General features: G+C 34.2%; 1 pseudogene; it reads right to left on the reverse strand.

Moving 5' to 3' along the window:
- Positions 1-1,028: 1,028 nt before the first annotated feature.
- LOC123282745 (small nucleolar RNA U3) lies at positions 1,029-1,120 on the reverse strand (annotated as a pseudogene).
- Positions 1,121-20,319: the final 19,199 nt, after the last annotated feature.

The following is a 20,319-nucleotide window of genomic DNA, read 5'->3' on the forward strand; positions in this document are numbered from 1 at the left end:
CCATACTGGTTTGATTACTATAGATTTGTAATATAGTTTGTAATCAGGGAATGTAATGCCTCCAGCTTTGTTCTTCTTTCTCAAGAATGCTTTGGCTATTTGAGGTCTTTTGTGGTTTGGTATAAATTTTAGGATTGTATTTCTATTTCTGTGAAAAAATGCCATTGACATTTTTATAGAGATTGCATTGAATCTGTAGATTGCCTTGGGTAGTATGGACATTTTAACAGTATTAATTCTGACAATCTATGAGAACAGAATATCTTTCCATTTATTTATGTCTTTTTCAATTTATTTCATCAATATCTTATAGTTTTCATTGTATGGGTCTTTCACCTCATTGGTTAAATTAAATCCTAGGAATTTTATTCTTTTAGATGCAATTGTAAACGAGATTGTTTTCTTAATTACTCTTTCTGATAGTTCATTATTAGTGTATAAAAATGCAATAGATTTTTGTATATTGATTTTGTATCCTGAAACTTTGATGAATTCATTGATTAGTTCTAACAGTCTTTTGGTGGACTCTTTAGGATTTTCTGTATATGATATTATGTCATCTGTGAATAGTGACAGTTTTACTTCTTCCTTTCTACTTTTGATGGCTTTTATTTCCTTTTTTTTTTTTTTTTGCTTAATTGCTCTGGCTAGTACTTCCAATTCTATGTTGAACAAAAGTGGCGAGAGTGGGCATTCTTGTCTTCTTGACCTTAGAGGAAAAGCTTTCACTGTTGATTATGATGTTAGCTGTGGCAATGTCATATATGGCCTTTATTATGTTGAGGCATGTTCACTCTATACCCACTTTGTTGAGAGTTATCATAAATGAAGGTTGAATTCCGTCAGATGTTTTTTCTCCATCTATTGAGATAATCATATGATTTTTGTCCTTCATTTTGTTAATGTGGTGTATCACATTGGTTGATTTTCAGATGTTGAACCATCCTTGCATCCCTGAAACAAATCCCATTTGATTGCAATATATCATCCTTTTAATGTATTGTTGAATTCAGTTTATGTTTACTAAGATTTTCTCGAAAAATTTTGCACAGTATTCTACACATTCAGAGAAACTTCTCTAGCAATGAACTATAGAAATGATCCCTGAAAGTATAGTCTTTGCCCAAAATATTTGACTCTCCATCATTAGGTGTATGCCCATTAATAATTGTTGTGTCTTCTTGAATAATTGACCTATCATTATGTAATGACCCTTTTCATCCCTGATAAATCTCCTTAGTCTGAACTCTGCTTTGTTTGAAATTAATATAGCCACTCCAACTTTCTTTTGGATTACGTTAGCATGCTTTATTATCTATGTCTTGATATTTCTATTGTGTTTATTGTAGATAACATACAGTTGATTCTTGTTTGACTTCTTAAAACAATCTAACTATCAATGTCTCGTTTGATGTACTTTATTCACATTTAAAGTAATTGTTAATACGTTGTATTACTATCTGCCAGGTTTCGTATCTTTTTTGTCTTCTTATTTGTTTTATTTTTCTCTCTTTTCTGCTTTCTCTGGTTTTAATTCTGCATTTTATATGGTTCCATTGTCTCTCCTCTCTTTATATATAAATTACACTTCTTTTCTAAAAAATATTTTTTGGTTACCTGAGAGTTTGCGATATACACTTGAAATAATATAAGTCCACTTTCAAATAACACTATACCACTTCATGGAAGTCTCATAATATAAATATGTCATAAATATTCATAAATATTCATAATAGTATTCTCAGTTCTTCTTCCAACCCTTATAAACTTTCTACAACCTTGTTGCTTTTGTTTGAAAAACAGTTGCCTATTAAATTAGATAAAAAGAAGAAAAAAGGATTTCTTTTTATTTTCATTTATTCCTTAGCTGACACTTCTCTTTTCTTTATGTAGATTCCAATTTCTGACCTATATGATTTTCCTTCTCTCTGGAGAACTTCTTTTAACATTTCTAGCAAGCAGGTCTGCAGGACATGAACTCTGAAAGGTTTTGTTTTCCTAGAAACTCTTTATTTCTTTTTCACTTTGGAAGTAAAATTTCTCTACATGAAAAATTCTGGGTTTTTTTTCTTTCAGTCATTTCGGTATTTGACACCACTCCCTTCTTTCTTGCGTGGTTTCTCATAAGAAGTTGGATATGATTGCTCTCCTTCTCCCTCCACAGGTGAGGAGTTCCCCTCTCCCCAGCTTGTCTCAAGATTCTTAATTTGTCTTTGGTTTTCTGCAGGTTGCATATAACACGCTTACATATAATTTTTTGTTTGTTTTTAGCCTCCTCGTTGTTTTTTGAGCTTCCTGGGCTTGTGGTTTTGTTTGTCATTAATGTTGAAAAATTCTCAGTGATTATTTCTTCAAATATTTATTATTTTCCTATCTCTCATTCTTCTTCTGATATTCTAATTATGGGTATGTTACTCTTTTCATAATTCTCCCACAATTATTAGATATTCTGTTTCATTTTTTCAATTATTATTTATCTTTGCGTTTCAGTGTGTGAGGTTTCTATTTATCTATTTTCAAGCTAACTGTTGCTTTCCTTGGCTCTGTCCAGTCTACTGATAAGCCCATCAAAGGCATTCTGCATTTATATTACACTGCTTTTGATTTCTAACATTTCATTTTGATTATTTCTTAGAGTCTCCTTCTTTCTGCTTACATTAACCATCTGTTTTCATATGGTGTCCATTTATTCCATTGGAACCCTTAGCTTTTGAATCATAGTTGTCTTAAATTCCCAGTCTGATGGTTCCAAAATCTCTGTTGGAGTCTGGTTCTGATTCTTGCCTGTCTCCTCAGTTTGTATTTATTACTTACCTTTTACTATACCTTATAACTATTTGTTTAAAGTAGGACATGATGTGTTGCATAATAGGAAATGAGGGAGAGGTCATTTGTGTGAGGTTTTATGTATATCTGCCTGGTAATTAGGCTGTGTTTCTTGTTCACTGAAGAAGTAGATGTCAGAGGCTTTAATTTCTTCAATTGTCTCCCCTGTTGTCATTGGGTTCCCTAGAATCTCTTAAAATAGAATCTGAGTCTTTTAGTTCTTTCAGCTATAATCCACTGTTATATAGAAGTCCTGTTGGTTTGGTAGTAAGGTGTGGGTTGAGAGTAAGCATTCTATAATTCTGTTTTTAGGTCTCAGTCATTTTGTGGAGCTGGGCCCCTGAGCTGTGACCGTCACAAGTGCTTCCCAGCTTTATTCCTCTCAGGTGAGCCAGGGAGACTAGAAGGAACAGGAGTCGGCTTACTTCCTTTCCTCCAAGTTGTATAAGGTTCTGGTGAAGTCTTTCCACTTACTGGGCAATGCAGGACAGTCTAGGTATATTTCCAAATGGTTACTTTTCCCCCTGGGTGTAGTTTAAAATGGTTACTTTACCACTCTGCCTCGCCAAACATGAGGGGATTTTTCTTTTCTGTCAACACAAGAACCTAGTGGAGCTCTTGGAGGTAAAATCCACAAAAGTCCAGGGGATATCCTTAAACTCAGCCACCAGGAGTTCTTAACTTTCAAGCCAGTCCACACTCAGCCTCCAGAAATTCATTCAAGTACCATGTAAGTGTTCTTACTATTTGTTTACTGGTACCAGTTGCTTCTGCTTCGGGTAAGTTGATATACATTCTCAGTATTCAGCTGTTTCTCCAGTTTTTAAGCTGGCAGTTTGCTCTCTGACTTCAATTCACTGATGTAAATAACAAAATTTGTTGATTTTCAGTTGCTTTTTTTGTTCTTGTTTTAAGAGTGGAAGTGATGACTTGCAAGCTCTTTACATGTTGGAGCAGGAACTAGAATTCTTTCTTCATTTTTTTATTGTGGTAAGAAAACATATAACATGAAATCTACTCGCTTAACAAAATTTAAGTGTACAGAACAATATTGTTATGTATGTGTACATTGTTGTTCAGCATATCTCTAGAAGTTTTTCATCTTATATGACTGGAACACTATACCTTTTCAATAGCAACTCTCCATTTTCCCCTTTCTCTAACACTTGGCAGCCACCATTCTATATTCTGCTTCCATGAGTTTGACTACATTAGATACGGCATATAAATGGAATGATGCAGGATTTATCCTTCTGCAAATGGCTTATTTCACTTAGCATAATGTCCTCAAGGTGTATACATGTTGTGGCATGGGACAGTATTTCTTTCTTTTTAAACGCTGAATAATATTCTATTGTATGTATATACCACATTTTGTTTACTCACACATCTGATGATGGACATTTGTTTCCACTCTTGTCTATTGTAAATAATGCTGCAATGAACACGGGAATAGAAATATCACTTAAAGATCCTATTTTCAATCCTTCTGGATAAATACTCAGAAATGGGATTGCTGGATTATATGGGAGTTCTATTTTTAAGTTTTTGGGGACCCTCCATACTGTTCTCTACAGTAGCTGCCCCATTTTACGTTTTCACCAATAGTGTGCAAGGAATTCAATTTTCCATATCCTCATCAATACTTATTTTCTGCTTTATTTTGAATTTTGTTGTTGTTTTTTGTTTCTTTTTATAATGGCTATGCTAACCAATGTGAGTGGATATCTCATTGTGGTTTTGATTTACATTTCCTTGATAATTAGTAGTATTGAGCATCTTTTCATATACCTGTTTGCCATTTGTAGCTCCTCTCTGGAGAAATGTCTATTTAAATTCTTTGCTGATTTTTTAATCTTTTCGTTTGTTTGTTTTATTGCTCCTTAGTTGTAGGAATGCCCTATATATTTTGGATATTAACCCCTTATCTGATGTATGATGTGCAAATATTCTTTCCTATTCCATATTTTTCCTTTGCACTCTGTTGATTGTTATCTTTGCTGTGCAGAAGGTTTTAGTTTGATGTAGCACTACTTATTTATTTTTGCTTTTGTTGCCTGTGGTTTTGGTGTCACATCCACGAAATCATTGCCAATATCAATGTTATAAAGATTTTCCCCTACTGTTTTTTTCTATGAGTTTATACTTTCAGGTCTTATTGTCTTCTTTAATTCATTTTGAGTTCATGCTTGTTTATGGTGTAAGATAAGGATCCAATTTAATTATTTTACATGTGGGTAATCCAGTTTTCCCAACTCCATTTGTTGAAAAGATTATCTTTTCATTGTTCTGCAGTCTTGACACCATTGCTGAAGACTATATGTTTGCATATATTTCTGGATTCTCAATTTTGTTCCATTGATCTGTATATCTGTCATTATGCCAGTACACTTATTTGCAGCCAGTGCATTATGCAGTATGTTTTGATTTCTGTAACTTTGTCATGTGTTTTATGTCAGCCAGTATGATGTCTCAAGTTTGTTCTTTCTGAAGAATTTTTTTGTGGCTATTTGGGGTCTTTTGTGCTTACATATGAATTTTAGGATTTTTTTATTTCTGCAAAATCATACTATTGGAATTTTGATAGGGATTTCATTGAAGCTGCAGATTGCTTTATGTAGTATAGATATTTTAATAATATTGAGTCTTCCAATATCTCAGTATGGGATGTCCTTCCATTTATTTTCATCTTCTTTAATTTATTCCAGAAAGATTTAATAGTTTACATTATGCAAGTCTTTCACTTTGATGGTTGCTTAATCCTAGATACATTATTATTTTTTGTGCTATTGTAAGTGGGATTGTTTTTCTTAATTTTCTTTGTTGACCATTCATTGTTAATGTACAGAAATGCAACTGATAATTATGTTGATTTTGTATCTCAAAACTTTGGTGCATTTGTTTATTAGTTCTATAAATTTCTTTATTTTTGTCTTCCTTCTCCTAACTTTGGGCTTAATTTGTTCTTCTATTTTCAGTTCCTTGAGGGGTAAAAGTTTGTTTATTTGAACTCTTTCTTCTTTTTTTTAAAGTAGGCTTTTACTACTATAAATTTCCCTCCTTGTACTGCTTTTTGCTGCATCACATAAGCTTTTGTATATGGTGTTTCAGTTCTCATTTGTCTCAAGATATTTTCTGATTTCTCTTTTCATTTCTTTTTTGACTCATTGGTTGTTCAAGGTTGTGTTGTTTATTTTCCATCTATCTGTTAATTTTCCAGTTTTCCTTCTACTATTGATGTATAGTTTTATGTGAATATATGCTTATGTTACTTTAAAGACAAGATCTCTATGAGAACCATACATACATGGATCCACTAGCACAAACATATATACACATAAGAACTTACATCTAATCATGGAAGATATACAGATGATAAAAACATATCAAAAGATGCTGCACACAATTTGTCATTAGGGAATTGCAAGTTAAAATAATGCGATACGACTACATACTCATTAGAATGGCTAAATAAAAAAAATTCTTACATTAAACAGTTGGTGAGGATGTGGAGCAACAAGAACTCTCATTCATTGCTGGAGGAAATACACAATGCTGCAGCCATTTGGGAATACAGTTTGTCAGCTTCTAAAAAAGAGAAACATGTTTCTTCCATACAATCCAGCAACTGCAGCTGATTTGCAAACTTGCATCCACACAAAAACCTGCATGCAAATTTTTATAAGTAGCTTTATTCATAGTATACAAAAACTGGAAGTAACTTTGACGTCCTTCAATAGGTCACTCTGGAAAGGCAAAGCTAAGAGACAATTAACAGATCTGTGGTTGACAGGGGTTCAAAGGGCTGAGGAGAGGTTCAAAGTAGAGGAGATATTTTTAGGGTGGTAAAACTATTATGTATGTTATTGTGAAGGTGCATTTAAACATTAAGCATTTGTCAAAACCCATAGAATTTTAAAGCACAAAGACTAAACCTGAATTACACAAATAAAAAAAAATTATTTAGGAAGTTGAGGTTCCAGGGATGGAAGGAAGAATCTGACAAAATAATATAAATGTATTACAAATATATGAAGTGACCTCAGGGAAGGAGGTAAGGAGAAATAGATGCTGACATAAGTAACATTGGAAATGAGGGGAGTTGGTAAGACCAAAGGCAGAAGGAGCTGTGCATAAGCACTGTATAAGCTGAAAAAAAATCATTTTCCCTAGAGATTATGGGTTGACAATTCTAAAACCACTATATGTGAATACTGGAATTAAGCAATTAAGTAAGTAGTGGAATGTGGGAGCCAGATTTTTGATTGTTGGAGTAGAGGTTACATATAATAAGGAGAGGCAGCTAGAATTATTCATGTGGTAATGGATTAAAGTTGGAGACATCAGCTTGAACTCATATTTATTTTAATATAGATATAGATGAATACATATAGAAATATTTCTAGATATGTGTAAATACATAGGTTAGTATTAACAACTATATCTCCTTGCTCTGTCAGATGAGAGAGCCTAGAAGCAATGAAACTTGCTTCATTGAGTAGCACGGAACACACCCTGTATTCACATTTTGGTTTCTAATATGATTTTCCAATGAAATGCATGATGGATCCTTAAGGAAATGGCTCATTCTAGGGGTGGGGCAGGAAACACTCAAGATAAGCCTGTGCATCTTGTAGCACCAGAAAGAAAGAAAGTGTTTTTAAAGAACTGACAAAGTTTGAAGTACATTAAAGTGATTTAGGAACTAATGAAATAAGGCCCCAATGGCTAAAGCTGAAAAAATGTGAGTAACAAAATAAGTGAACTAGATTGAATTATAATCCAAAGCATAAAATAAATATTTATGAGTTCATACTGATTGAATAAACAAACGAATAAATAAATGAATGGGAATGAATACACAAACCTTCAATGCAAAAGAATTCTAAATAATTTATATAGATAATCATTCCTTGAGGGGGTCGTGCATACCTCAGGGACTTTCTACAAAATACCTCACCAGTTCTTGTCAAAAGTGAAGGCCATTGAAAACAAAGCCTGAGAAATCATCACAGCTCAGAGGATCCTACGAAGACATTGATGAGGATTATTTTAGGCTGGTTACTGTTAAAAACTGCAGATGAGAAGGAGGCTCTGAGGAGTGGAATTTGCTTGCCCTTTGATGAGAGACATTTGCATTTGTGAAAGAAGTCTCCGGAAGTCTCCATCTGTCGGGGTGTCTCCCTCTCTGCACCAGGAGGAAGTGGGGATGACCTTATCTCTAGAAACTCTTAATGGGGACAGCAAGGACTTAAGTCTTGTTTATTGTGCTTGTCTGGTAACCTCATGTAGCTGACTCTCCCCCCCCACCAACATCCTCCTTTGTCTTTAGCTGAAGATAATATTTAAGGTGGTTTCTTCTGCCATTTACTTAATCCAGTTTAATTCTTATCTAAAAGTTATAAGACCACCCAATAACAAGACCCCACCTGCCCTGATACCATTTTAACAACTCTTTTTACATATCCTTTCCTTTGTCTTGTAAAGAGATAACTCACATACCTCTGCCTTAAATTTAGCCCTACTCTTAACCCATATTGGCAGCAGCAGCTCCTCCTGCTGTGGGTCCTGTCCCCATGCAGCAGCTCTGACTGCCCATGGGTCCTGTCCCCATGCCGGCAGCAGCAGCAGCTCTGACTGCCCATGGTCCTGTCCCCATGCAGCAGCAGCAGCAGCAGCATGCAGCAGCAGCATGCAGCAGCAGCAGTTCTGACTGCCCATGGGTCCTGTCCCCATGCTATTCTCTAAATAAAAGAGCACTACTGCCAGACCTTGAGAGTCCAAGAAATCTTTCTTTTGGCTCCTTGGCTCACCGACCCCACATCAGACATTATGACTAAATGTAATGCAGTATCTTGAATGGGATCCTGGAGCAAAAAGAGATATTAGAAAAAACATAAAATTTGAATAAACTATGGGCTTCAGTTAATAATAATATATGAATATTGGCTTATTAATTTTGACAAATGTGCCATACTAATATAAGATACTAAGAATATGGCAAACTGGATGTGGGATATACAGGCACTCTGTACTACCTTCATGATAATTTTGTAAATCTAAAAGTTACAAATCTTTACATTTTAAATGTCATTAAGTAAAAAGAAATAGAAACATTCTTTTACTTCTCTAAAGCATAAAATAAAGTGAACTTACCTTCTTCTCTTGTGTGTGACAAGATCTTTCCTTCTTCACATATTCTTATTTCTATGAATCAATGATGGCTTGAGCTTCAATCCAAGAAGAGGGGATTTTAGTTTAAAGATAAAGATATTTGGTTGTTAAATTGAGTCTCCCACAGTGCATTATCCTAACTCTGGAATTTTATATATATATATACACTAGATTAAATATATGTCTACACACACACACTCACACATATATGACAAAGTTTGGGGTTAATTAAAGGGATTTAGGAGCCAATGGGAAAGGTCCCAATGGCTGACTGGAAAAATTTCAGTAACAAATTAAGTGAAGTAGGAATTATATTCAAAAGCACAAAATAATATTTATGAGTTTATACTGACTAAATAAATAATTGAATAAATAAATGAATGGGAATGAATAGAATGAATACATATGTGTGTGTGTGTGTGTTTGTGTTTGTATGTAAATGTGTATGTGTGTATATCTCAGAATAGATTTATCCTTTACCCCAGGGGTAACATTGTTACAGATAAATGGCACTGTCAACATTTTAGAATATTAGTATATTGATTGACATTGGTATATTCCTTTTAAAGAGATAATAAATATGTGTGGCTTTCCCTCAGTACATTTTCCACCATAGAAGTTATTTCCTTTTTCATTCTCAATATGTGTTGTCTTTTCCAAAGCACTATTTTAATTCTTATTTTTTACTTTATCTCCTTAATTTTTTCTTCATCTTTATATTTTCCACTGGTAAAAGTTAATGGATTCTTCCACATATTTTACTAAGATTTTATTTATAAGAATTATTTCTGTTACACCCAGCTTTTTTCTACTCTATTAAAACAGACTGGATTTTACTCTCCAATAATCACAAGGCTCTGAAGAACCTTAGCTCATGCAGACTAATTTCTAGCCCTGTAATACAGGCTTAATCTTTTACCCTGTTCTACCACTCTCAGATTACTGTTGACAATGAAGAGTGAATGGTTCCACATTATGCGTAGATGTAAATCTAGATGTTCTTTGTGAAGAGAGATGGCATACAAATAAAATCATACTAATCGATTAAGATTTCTCATGGTGGCTTTCCAATCACAGTGATATAAACATTCCAAAAAAGTACTCAGTTGTTTTAAACAAATGCGGGGGGCGGGGGGGGGGGGTGGGAATTGGCCATCCCAAGATATGTCTCTTTGGCATGAGGATTATTTGGGGCTGGTTACTTTTAATAAACTGCAGACAGGAAAGCAACTGAAAAGTAGAATTTACTTACCCTTTGTTAAGAGAGATTTACATTGTAAAGGAAATCTCCTTCTGTAAAGGTGTCTCCCACTCTGTACCAGGAAGAAGGGCAGATGACCTTATCTCTAGAAATTCTTAATCAATGCCAAATGCAAGGGCTTAAATCTGCATTTGTTTACTGTACTTGTGTGGTAATCTCCCATGATCAACTCCCCCTCCACCCCAACATACTCCTTTGTCGTTAGCTGAAGATGATATTTAAAGTGGGGGCTTCAGCCATGTATACATGTTATAAGGCTTTGTTTAATTTTCTCCTGTTATTCTGACTCATGTGAATTTAATTTGTTCTCCAGCCAGAAGAACCCACAGTGGGTAGAGGAAATGTCTTCCTCCCCTACATGCAGCTTATCTACATTTAAAAAATATATTTTATCAAAACATATTAAGTTGATGACAAATTTCATTCACGAATGTATGGATGTCTTGTGGCAAAGAGAACAATTTCATACATTTTCTTTTAAACTGATTGTTCTGGCATTGTGTAAATAGATGTGTTTCTGTTTTACTTTGCATCTAAAAACATTTAATGGCAAAACAGGTCAGCAGAAAAGAAATTGAATAAGTTTCCAAGAGTTAGTGTAGGGAGAGAGGGAAATGTGGTGAGCAGAGATAATTTATCAAGAGGTAGCATGTGTTTAAAACCAAACAAAAAGATATGTCAAGTATAATTTTTAAATATTAGTCCTGGAAACATCTCTTCAATTGAAAATAAAATTCAGAATGATGATTATACCACAAGAGATTTAACAAAAAAGAGAGCTAAAACCCCTCATCTATTTGATTTCACATTGTAAGACTCATTTTCCAAATCAGTTAATCAGGGTTTCCATAGTTTCAAACAGAATATAGATTTAAAACATGCTATATTGGCCTCCTTAATAATGATTCTTTTTCTGGAAAGTATAAATAAGTAGAGTCAATAAAGTGAGTTTCCACTTGCATTGAATCATTGAAGTTTCAATTGAATGCACTTTTAAAATGGAACTTTTTCTGTCTCTCTTCTCTCCCTGTTAAAAGAGCTAAGAATCAATACTTCCTTCTTTGTCCACAGAGTTTTTTGATTGTACCAGCAGAGACTTTTAACATGTGGAATGGAAACGAAAATAACCAGCACGTAACTCTTTTTATACACAAAAATGTATGCAGATATTTTAACCCATGGAATAAATTTCAGTTTTTGTAATATCATTAACAATGCAAAGCAATATGTTTTTATACTCTTGTATGAATGAACAGAGATTTTCACCTAAACTAACTTAATAACAGATCACTATGTCGAACAGGTAGCTTTCTTGATCATATTGGATGTAAAATAGTAAGGAAAATGCAAAATGCACTTCATGGTAAGCAAAGCCTAAAAACGGACAGTCTGTATGACCACATCATGCTTAATAAACTTGTCAGATGCTTAATTCTTGGCGACTAAAATGCTTATTTACTACAGTCACTTCCTTCCAGTAAGAAAACCAGTAACTGAATACTATCCAGATAATCATTTTAAAGGCATTCCTCAGCAATATGATTATTCTAGCTCCAAAACAGATGAAGTAAATAAATGAATAGAACCAAACCACATACTTGATATTTTGGCAAATTTAAGCAGTATCTCTTTTTTGTATTATTCTATATAAATATACCTCTCCTTATATAGTTAACATTTTATACTCCTGTCCCCTTTATATTGTGACATTATGTCACTAGAATGTAACTCTTGGAAGATAACTGTATTCTTCAAAATACAAATCCATTAAGCCATTATTGCATGATATTCAGTTAGTTTATCAGTGTATTTCAGAATTCAGAAGAACAATCACAAAATGTTAATTAAAATTTATATGAGGATATTAGAGAAATGATTAGAAAGTTTTAAGTTATGGACTAAAACACAGAACTTTGATGATTCAGGGCAACAGTGGAGAATTAAAAAGAATGGAGTAGAGAGTAAAGTTAAGTCATGGAGCAGTAGATATAAATTTCATTGTCATTAAATTTGTTCAAGAAATGATCTGTGCATGTGCCACAAAATTTTGATTTAGAAGCACTGTATGTGTACACGGGTGTATGCATGTTTCTGTTAATGAGTGCATTAAAGTAATATAAACATGTACTCACATTGTAAGTGTATTATAATCTTGATCTCTGTGAGCCACATTTTTTTTTACCTGTTGGTAACTTGATATAACACAAAAAATAAATGTGAGTTCATTTTGTTGCTTACAATTAATAAGGTTAATGAAGCTGCATATCCTATGGGCCAAAAAATAAATACTTCATGAAAAAAAATCAGTTCCCCGATAGACAAAACTGCATATCAAGTATATCACCAGTTAGTTTCATGAAATCATAATCCACATATTTTATTCTGCCTCTGAACAAATGTGTAATCACTTTCAAATATATGTTTTATAGAGAACATTTTTAATAGTTTTGTGACAATGTTTGTTTCATGCAATTTCGCATCCAGTGCTGACTTTTGGTCTTTGATGATATGAATCAATCTCCCCTCCTCCCCACAGAATATGAGAAACCTCCCCCAAAGGGAGGTAGATTTATGATACCTGAATTCTTTTGGAAAATTCTGCTTTTAGGAAAATAAGGGAAGTTCAAAAACAGAATCTTCCTACATCTGTTGATTATCAAATGTCTTCAACTCAAAATGATCCCTATGCCACTGGAGCACATTCCAGACTCCTTAAAGTTATAGCAGTAAGTACCTGTGTTTCTCTTGCCCCAACATATCCTTTTTTGGAGGCAATGCATTGAGACAGATGTCATCCTGCATGCACCAAGGTTTGTACTGTAAGGGTAAAATCTGAAAATGTGAATTTGTGAGCTTATAAACGAGCTGCCCCCTCCCTTCCTCAGAAAGGAAGAGAAACTTACTTTTCCCAATGTGAACAAATTTTCCTTGAGAGGAAGCCACCTTTTTATCATTTGGAATGTAAATAAATAAGAAGAATGTCTGCGGGTTTACAAGCCATGGAATGGCTCTTTGACTCCTGCTTCAATCCTCTTTTGAAATGTAAATGCATTCTTTTGAAAAGGTGAATCTCTGCATTGATCCTGACTGTCTAATCATGCTGCAATTTCCACAGCTTGATCCTTGACCCAAGACCATAAAAAATAAATGTTTAAGGGGTTATTTACTGTGGCATTGTTTTGAATAGCAAAGTATTGAAAACAACTTAAATGCTCCTCCATAGCAGAATGGCTGAATAAACAATGGTTCAACTACACAAAGCAGTAATCAGGAGTTCTAATAAAAGAAGAGAAAGATCTCTATAAATGGATATAGAGACATTTTCAGGATATATTATTAAGTAAAAACAAGTACAAAAGAGTATATATAGCATGCTACCTTTTGTGTGGGAAAAATAGAGAAATAAATATGAAAATATATATAGAGTTAGATAGATACATACACATGTGCCTCTGTGTGTGTGTGTGTGTGTGTGTGGGAAAGATTAGTTGTTTTTGCAAATGGAGGTAGCAAAGATAAATCAGAAACTAATATCAGTTACTTACAGTGCGTGAGAGGCAAGAGGATGGAAAAGATAGAGATGGAAGTGAGATGTCAGAGTTTACACTTTGCATAGTTTCATTTTTCATCATATGAATATTTTGGATATTCAAAAAAGTCAACATGATGAGAAAAAAATTAAAATTAAATATACACAGAAACAAATGCACAAATTGACAGCATAATAACATAGAAAAAGAATTTATTTCAAGTAAATATTGAGCAAAGCACCTGATAATGTGCTCTCAGTGTGACTAATTTCAAAGAGAAAAAGAACTACAAAGAAAGCTTCAATTTTATTTAGATTTTTCCCCTGTAGATTTTTGTCGGCACAGTAATTCAGAAATTAGTTGGCATGCATTATAGGCTAGAACAAGTGAGTAAACATGTTGGTATTTTGGGGAACTTGTGTTCACTATATGGCAGAAAAGAGATACAATTATGGAATGGAGGAACAGCAAGGCCAAAAGGTTTGACATTGGTTAGACTAAAATTGAAGTTATTTGTATAACTTATTATTTCTGTCTACTGATACCATGGTCTAAATGTTTGTGTTCCCCCCCAAATTTGTATTTTGAAATATGTTGATGCAAATAATTCATAACCAACCTATAAATCAAAATTGGAGTGAGTTTATTATGAGCCAGAGTGAGGATTATAACCTAGTATGACCTTAGAAGGTGTTCTGGAGAAGCATAGGTTTCAGTCCAATCTTATATCATTTTAGAACAAAGAACATACATTAAGCACACCCAGGATACATTTCCATCAAAATTTCAAAGAGGTATTCAGTTGCAAATTAGCAGGTCAACATGATCCTGATGTCAGGAAAGGGAGTAATCAGGGCATTACCAATAGGGCGTTACTGATAGGGTGTAGGAGGGGAAGTGTGCATTCTTATCTTAAGAGAGTACAGTCTTTAATTGTTAAGCAGATGTATAATGTATGTTTGATAGGCCATAAGTCAGGCTTGTTAGTTCATGCCGAATCAGTTTTGAACTTGAAAAGGTATCCCATATACTTCAATATGTGACAATCTGTTGTCAAATATTAAACCCCAAAGATGATAGTATTGGGAGGTGGGACCTTTGAGAGGTGCTTAAGTCATGAGAGAGTAACCTTAGCCTCTTCCATCACGTGAGGACACAGCAAGGAGGTGCCAGCTAAACCAGGAAGAAGGTGCTCACCAAAATGTACCTGTGCTGGCACCTTGTTCTGGTCTTCCCAGCCTCCAGAAGTGTGAGCAATAAATTTTGTTTATAATGTAAGGGAGGAAGACATTTCCTCTACCCAAAGTGCATTCGTCTGGCCGGAGAACGAATTAAATTCACATGAGACAGAATAGCAGGAGAAAATTAAACAAAGCTTTATAACATGTATACATGGGAGAGGTCAGACAAGCTGAGCAACTCACCAAAATGGCTGAAGCCCTCACCTTAAATCATATCCAGCTAAAGACAAAGGAGGATGTTGGGGGTGGGGGAGTCAGTTAAAGGAGGTTACCAGAGACAGGAATAAGATTCTTATGCATATTTAAGTCCTTGCCTTTGGTATTGATTAAGAGTTTCTAGAGAGAAGGTCATCCCCTTTCTTCTTCCTAGTAGAGAGGGAGGTACCTTTACAGGTAGAGATTTCCTTTACAATGTAAATGTCTCCTAACAAGGGCAAGCAAGTTCCACCCCTCAGAGCCTCCTTCCCTGTCCCAGTTCATCAAAAGCAATCAGCCCAATAATCCTCATGCCAAAGAGACATATCTTGGTGTGGCCAAGACCAGTTCCCCACAATAAGCTACTCAGTCTGTGGTATTTTGTTATTGCAGTCCAAACAGGCTAAGACAATGAGAAAAGCCAAGAAGCTATGACTTCTCAGTAGAAATAGGGACATCTAATGTCAGATATTGGTCCTAAATACTGATTTTCACTAAAAGAAATCAGGGCCTGTTCATTAACTAGCTGCCTTTAGGTGTGAGGTAGGAAAAGTTCAATGTGAGCTTGGAATATCAATGTGAAGAAAAAATCAAGTAAGTTTTCAAAAATTGATGAGTCATAACAAAAGGACATAGGAGTCAACTTGAAGGCACTCCCACCTGCTAAAATTGTACAATTTCTTCATCCCCAAACGGTTAGTACTATACTATAATAAGTTAAAAATAAGCCCATAAGTCCATAGAGATATCCAAAAAATTTGGGGGGGAGAAAGGAAAACTCTTCTTTAAAGAAAAATGCCAGTTCACACATAAAGAATAATAAAGTTATAAAATGAGCAATTTTCGATCATCATTATAATAATTGATTCAGCCAAGACTCATCAATTGATGCTAAAATGATTGGGTGGAAGTTTGGTTAAGTATTCATACTGCCTCAAATTTTTCATGTTATTTCAAAGTAATACCTTACAGATTACTTTAGTTGGAAAGTATATATTTACACTGGGGAAATTTGTCAGAAACCATCTTACACAATAATCATACTTATCGTCATGCTTAATGCAAGAAAATGGCATGTTTTTCAAGAATTCATTCACTGGAAAAGCCAAAACTCACATTTGAGGAATTAGTGGCACATATGTTAAACAAAATATAATCATAAGAAAACATCTGGACAAATCCAGATTGTAGGACATTCTATAAACAGCTAGCTTGGAGTCTTAAAAATATCATGACTATATGGAAGACCATCCCAAAGCAAAAGAAAGAAAAAAGAAAGATGTTACTGATCTAGATTAAACAAAAAATTAAAACATGAAAACTCCATGAAATATATGCATGATCAGTGGCTTAAGCAAAGCAGCTCTCCAAATAAGTTAGAAAGACAAGTTGAGAGATTTGAATATCAATACAATTCAGTTATATTATTGTGTCTATATTAAACTTTTCGAGAGTGATATTGATGTTGTCATTTTGTTGAAGAATAATCTAGTTCTTTGTAGATATTTGCAAAATGTTTAGTGACAAAATGTCATTATGTAAGCAATTTGCAAAAACTATGCACACACAGCTTCCACAAATAGAAAGAAAACAAGGCCAAATATTAACAATTGGTGAATTTAGATGAAACTTCCATGGATGTACACTTTTTCAAATTCTCTGTAATTGGAAGTTCATCATACTGGAAAGTAAGGGTAATAATAATAATAAAAAAAATTATAAAGGATTGACCCAAATTCAAATAACTTTTAAAACTTCTTTGGAATTTTAAGTTCACTATTCCAGTTAACTGGAAATTTACTCTCCATTTTCTCTCCAGAAAAGATACCCAGAATGCTGGAAAACAATACTTCGAGGAGGGCAAAAGGTGAAAATAATGTTCTTTAAATTCCAATCTTTTTATTCAGTCCATCAATAATATAATATCAATAATAATAACACTAATTATTATTGCTTATTATATGTAGGATTGCCTAAATTCTGGTTAGTGCCAGTTATAATTGTTAATAGAGCTCCCTTACACTATTAAAGGAGAGCAGTTTTATGAAAAATTGTATGATCATTCTGACTATATTCCAAGTACTGCCCTATTCCATTTACGGCTTGTGACTTGTGATAACCTTGTGATCTTTTAGCATGATCCTACATGGAGAAGTAAGAATATGTTATTTTTGCCTAGTATGGATATATCCTTTTTCCAGTAACAGGATATTGATTTTCCTTAGGTTGTAATTACCAGGACCTGGACAATCAGAGCATTGTATCTCCCTGCCCACAGTGATCGGTTTAAGGATGCCATGTGACACAAGTTGATCCAATATTCTTAAAATAGTTACAAAATGTGCTCCACATCATATGTCATAAGGGAAATGCAAATTAAAACAACTGGATACCACTACACACCTGTTAAAATGGGCAAAATCTGGAACACTGACACCAACACCAAATACTAGTGACAATATGGAGTGATAGAAACTCTCATTCATTGTTGGTGGGAATGCAAGATGGTACAGACACCATGGAAGAAAGTTTGGTGGTTTCTTACAAACCTAAACATACTCTCACCATACAATCCAGCAATTACGCTCCTTAGTATTTACACAAAGAGGTTGAAAACTTATGTCCACACAAAAACTTGCACAGGGATGTTTATAGGAGCTTTATTTCTAACTGCCAAAACTTGGAAGGAACCGATATGTCATACAGTAGGTGAAGGGATAAATATACTTTGATACATCCAGATAATAGAAAATTATTTAGCACCAAAAAGAAATGAGCTATCAGGCCATGGAAATACATGGAGGAAACTTAAATGTACATTACTAAGTGAAAGAAGCCAATCTGTAAAGGCTACACACTGTCTGATTCCAACTACATGATATTCTGGAAAAGGCATAATTTTGGAGACAGTAAAAAGATCAGTGGTTACCAGGGGTTGAGATGTGGGAAGGGATGAAGAGCACAAAGGATTTTGAGGAAAGTGAAATAACTCTGTATGATATTATTATGATCGTTAAATGTGATTACACATTTGCCCAAAACCATAGAACATAAGACACCAAGAGTGAACTCTAATATAAACCTCGAAAAAGAAAATCAAGAAAGGGGCTATCCCTTTCTTGCTATCCCAGATTAGTAAAAAAACAGAAAAAATGCTGGAACCTGAGAATGCAGCTAATTTTAAGGCAAATTGAGCTAGGAAGTGAAGAAAGCAAGGCTGAATATTGGCATTTTATTTATATATGGTATCAACAGTTAAAACGTCTGAAATTTAGACTTTTACAACTTTTACAAAAGAAATCCCTTTTTGTTAACATCTCTTGAATTGAGAATTTCCTATTTCTCAGAGTCTCGACTGACATTAGAAGGAAATAACATTATTCCCTTTGCAGAATCAAATCTTCTGAGATTTTAAGTATCTTGCCAAAATCTAATGATTTGGATCCCAGAGGCAGAGCTGGGATCCAAAATCAGATCTTAATACCTCCAAATACTATATTTAGTTCATTATGTTTTACCACCCAATTAAATGAAAAAAAAAATCTTTCTGGACAACTAAAATGCCTATATCACACTCATATTGAAAAAGAAAGATCCATAAGGTAAATTTAGATATTTTAATATTTTTCTACTTGAAATGTAATTTATGAGTCAATCTTTGCTTAAAAATTTCTCCAATAAATGTTTTTGGGAAAAAGGGACAGCCATATGCAAAAGAAAGTAGACCATTGTCTTTCACCATACACAAAAATTAACTCAAAATAGATTAAAGACTTGAATGTAAGACCTGAAAACATGAAAATTCTCGAAGAAAATGTAGGCAGTATGCTCTTCAACATCGATCTTAGCAGCATATTTTCAAGTAGCATATCTGAGTCTGGGCAAGGTAAACAATAGAAAAAACGAACAAATGGGACTACATCAAACTAAAAGCCTTCTACAAAGCAAAGGAATCCATCAACAAAACGAAAAGACAACCTAACAACTGGGAGAAGATATTTGCAAACCATATATCAGATAAGGGGTTAATATCCAAAATATAGAAAGAACTCATACAGCTCAACAACAACAAAACCAACAACCCAATTAAAATATGGGCAAAAGATCTGAACAAAGATTTCTCCAAAGAAGATATACGGATAGCCAACAGGCATATGAACAGATGCTCAACATCATTAGCTATCAGGGAAATGCAAATCAAAACTACAATGAGGTATCACCTCACTCCGGTCAGAATGGCTATAATTAACAAGACAGGAAACAACAAGTGTTGGAGAGGATGTGGAGAGAAGGGAACCCTTGTACACTGCTGGTGGGAGTGCAAACTGGTGCAGCCACTATGGAAAGTAATATGGAGTATCCTCAGAAAATTAGGAATAGATCTACCATATGATCCAGCTATCCCACTGCTGGGTATATATCCAAAGACCTTGAAAATGCAAAGGCATAAAGACATGTGCACCCCTATGTTCATTGCAGCATTATACACAACAGCCAAGACTTGGAAGCAACCTAGGTGCCCATCAAGGGACGAATGGATAAAGAAGATGTGGTATTTATACACAATGGAATACTACTGAGACATAAGAAATGATGAAATCTGGCTATTTGTGAAAACATGGATGGTCCTTGAGGGTATTATGCTGAATGAAATTAGTCAGAGGAAGAAAGTCAAATACCATATGACCTCACTCATAAGTAGAAGATAAAAACAATGACAAACAAACACATAGCAATGGAGATTGGATTGGTGGTTACCATAGGGGAAGGGGGGGAGGGCAAAATGGGTGATTAGGCTCACATGTGTGGTGATGGACTATAATTAGTTTTTGGGTGATGAACATGATGCAATCTACACAGAATTCAAAATATATTATGATGTACATCTGAAACCTATATAATATTATAACCCAATGTTATTACAATTAAAAAAATAAAAAAATTTTTTAAAAAAAGAATTCATACATCTTAATAACAAGAAAACTAACAACTCAATTAAAACATGGGCAAAAAATCTGAACCAACATTTCTCCAAAGAAGATATACGGATGGCCAACAGGCACATGAAAAGATACTCAGCATCACTAATTAT

This window comes from Equus asinus, chromosome X, assembly GCF_041296235.1.
Source record: "Equus asinus isolate D_3611 breed Donkey chromosome X, EquAss-T2T_v2, whole genome shotgun sequence".
Taxonomy (NCBI): domain Eukaryota; kingdom Metazoa; phylum Chordata; class Mammalia; order Perissodactyla; family Equidae; genus Equus; species Equus asinus.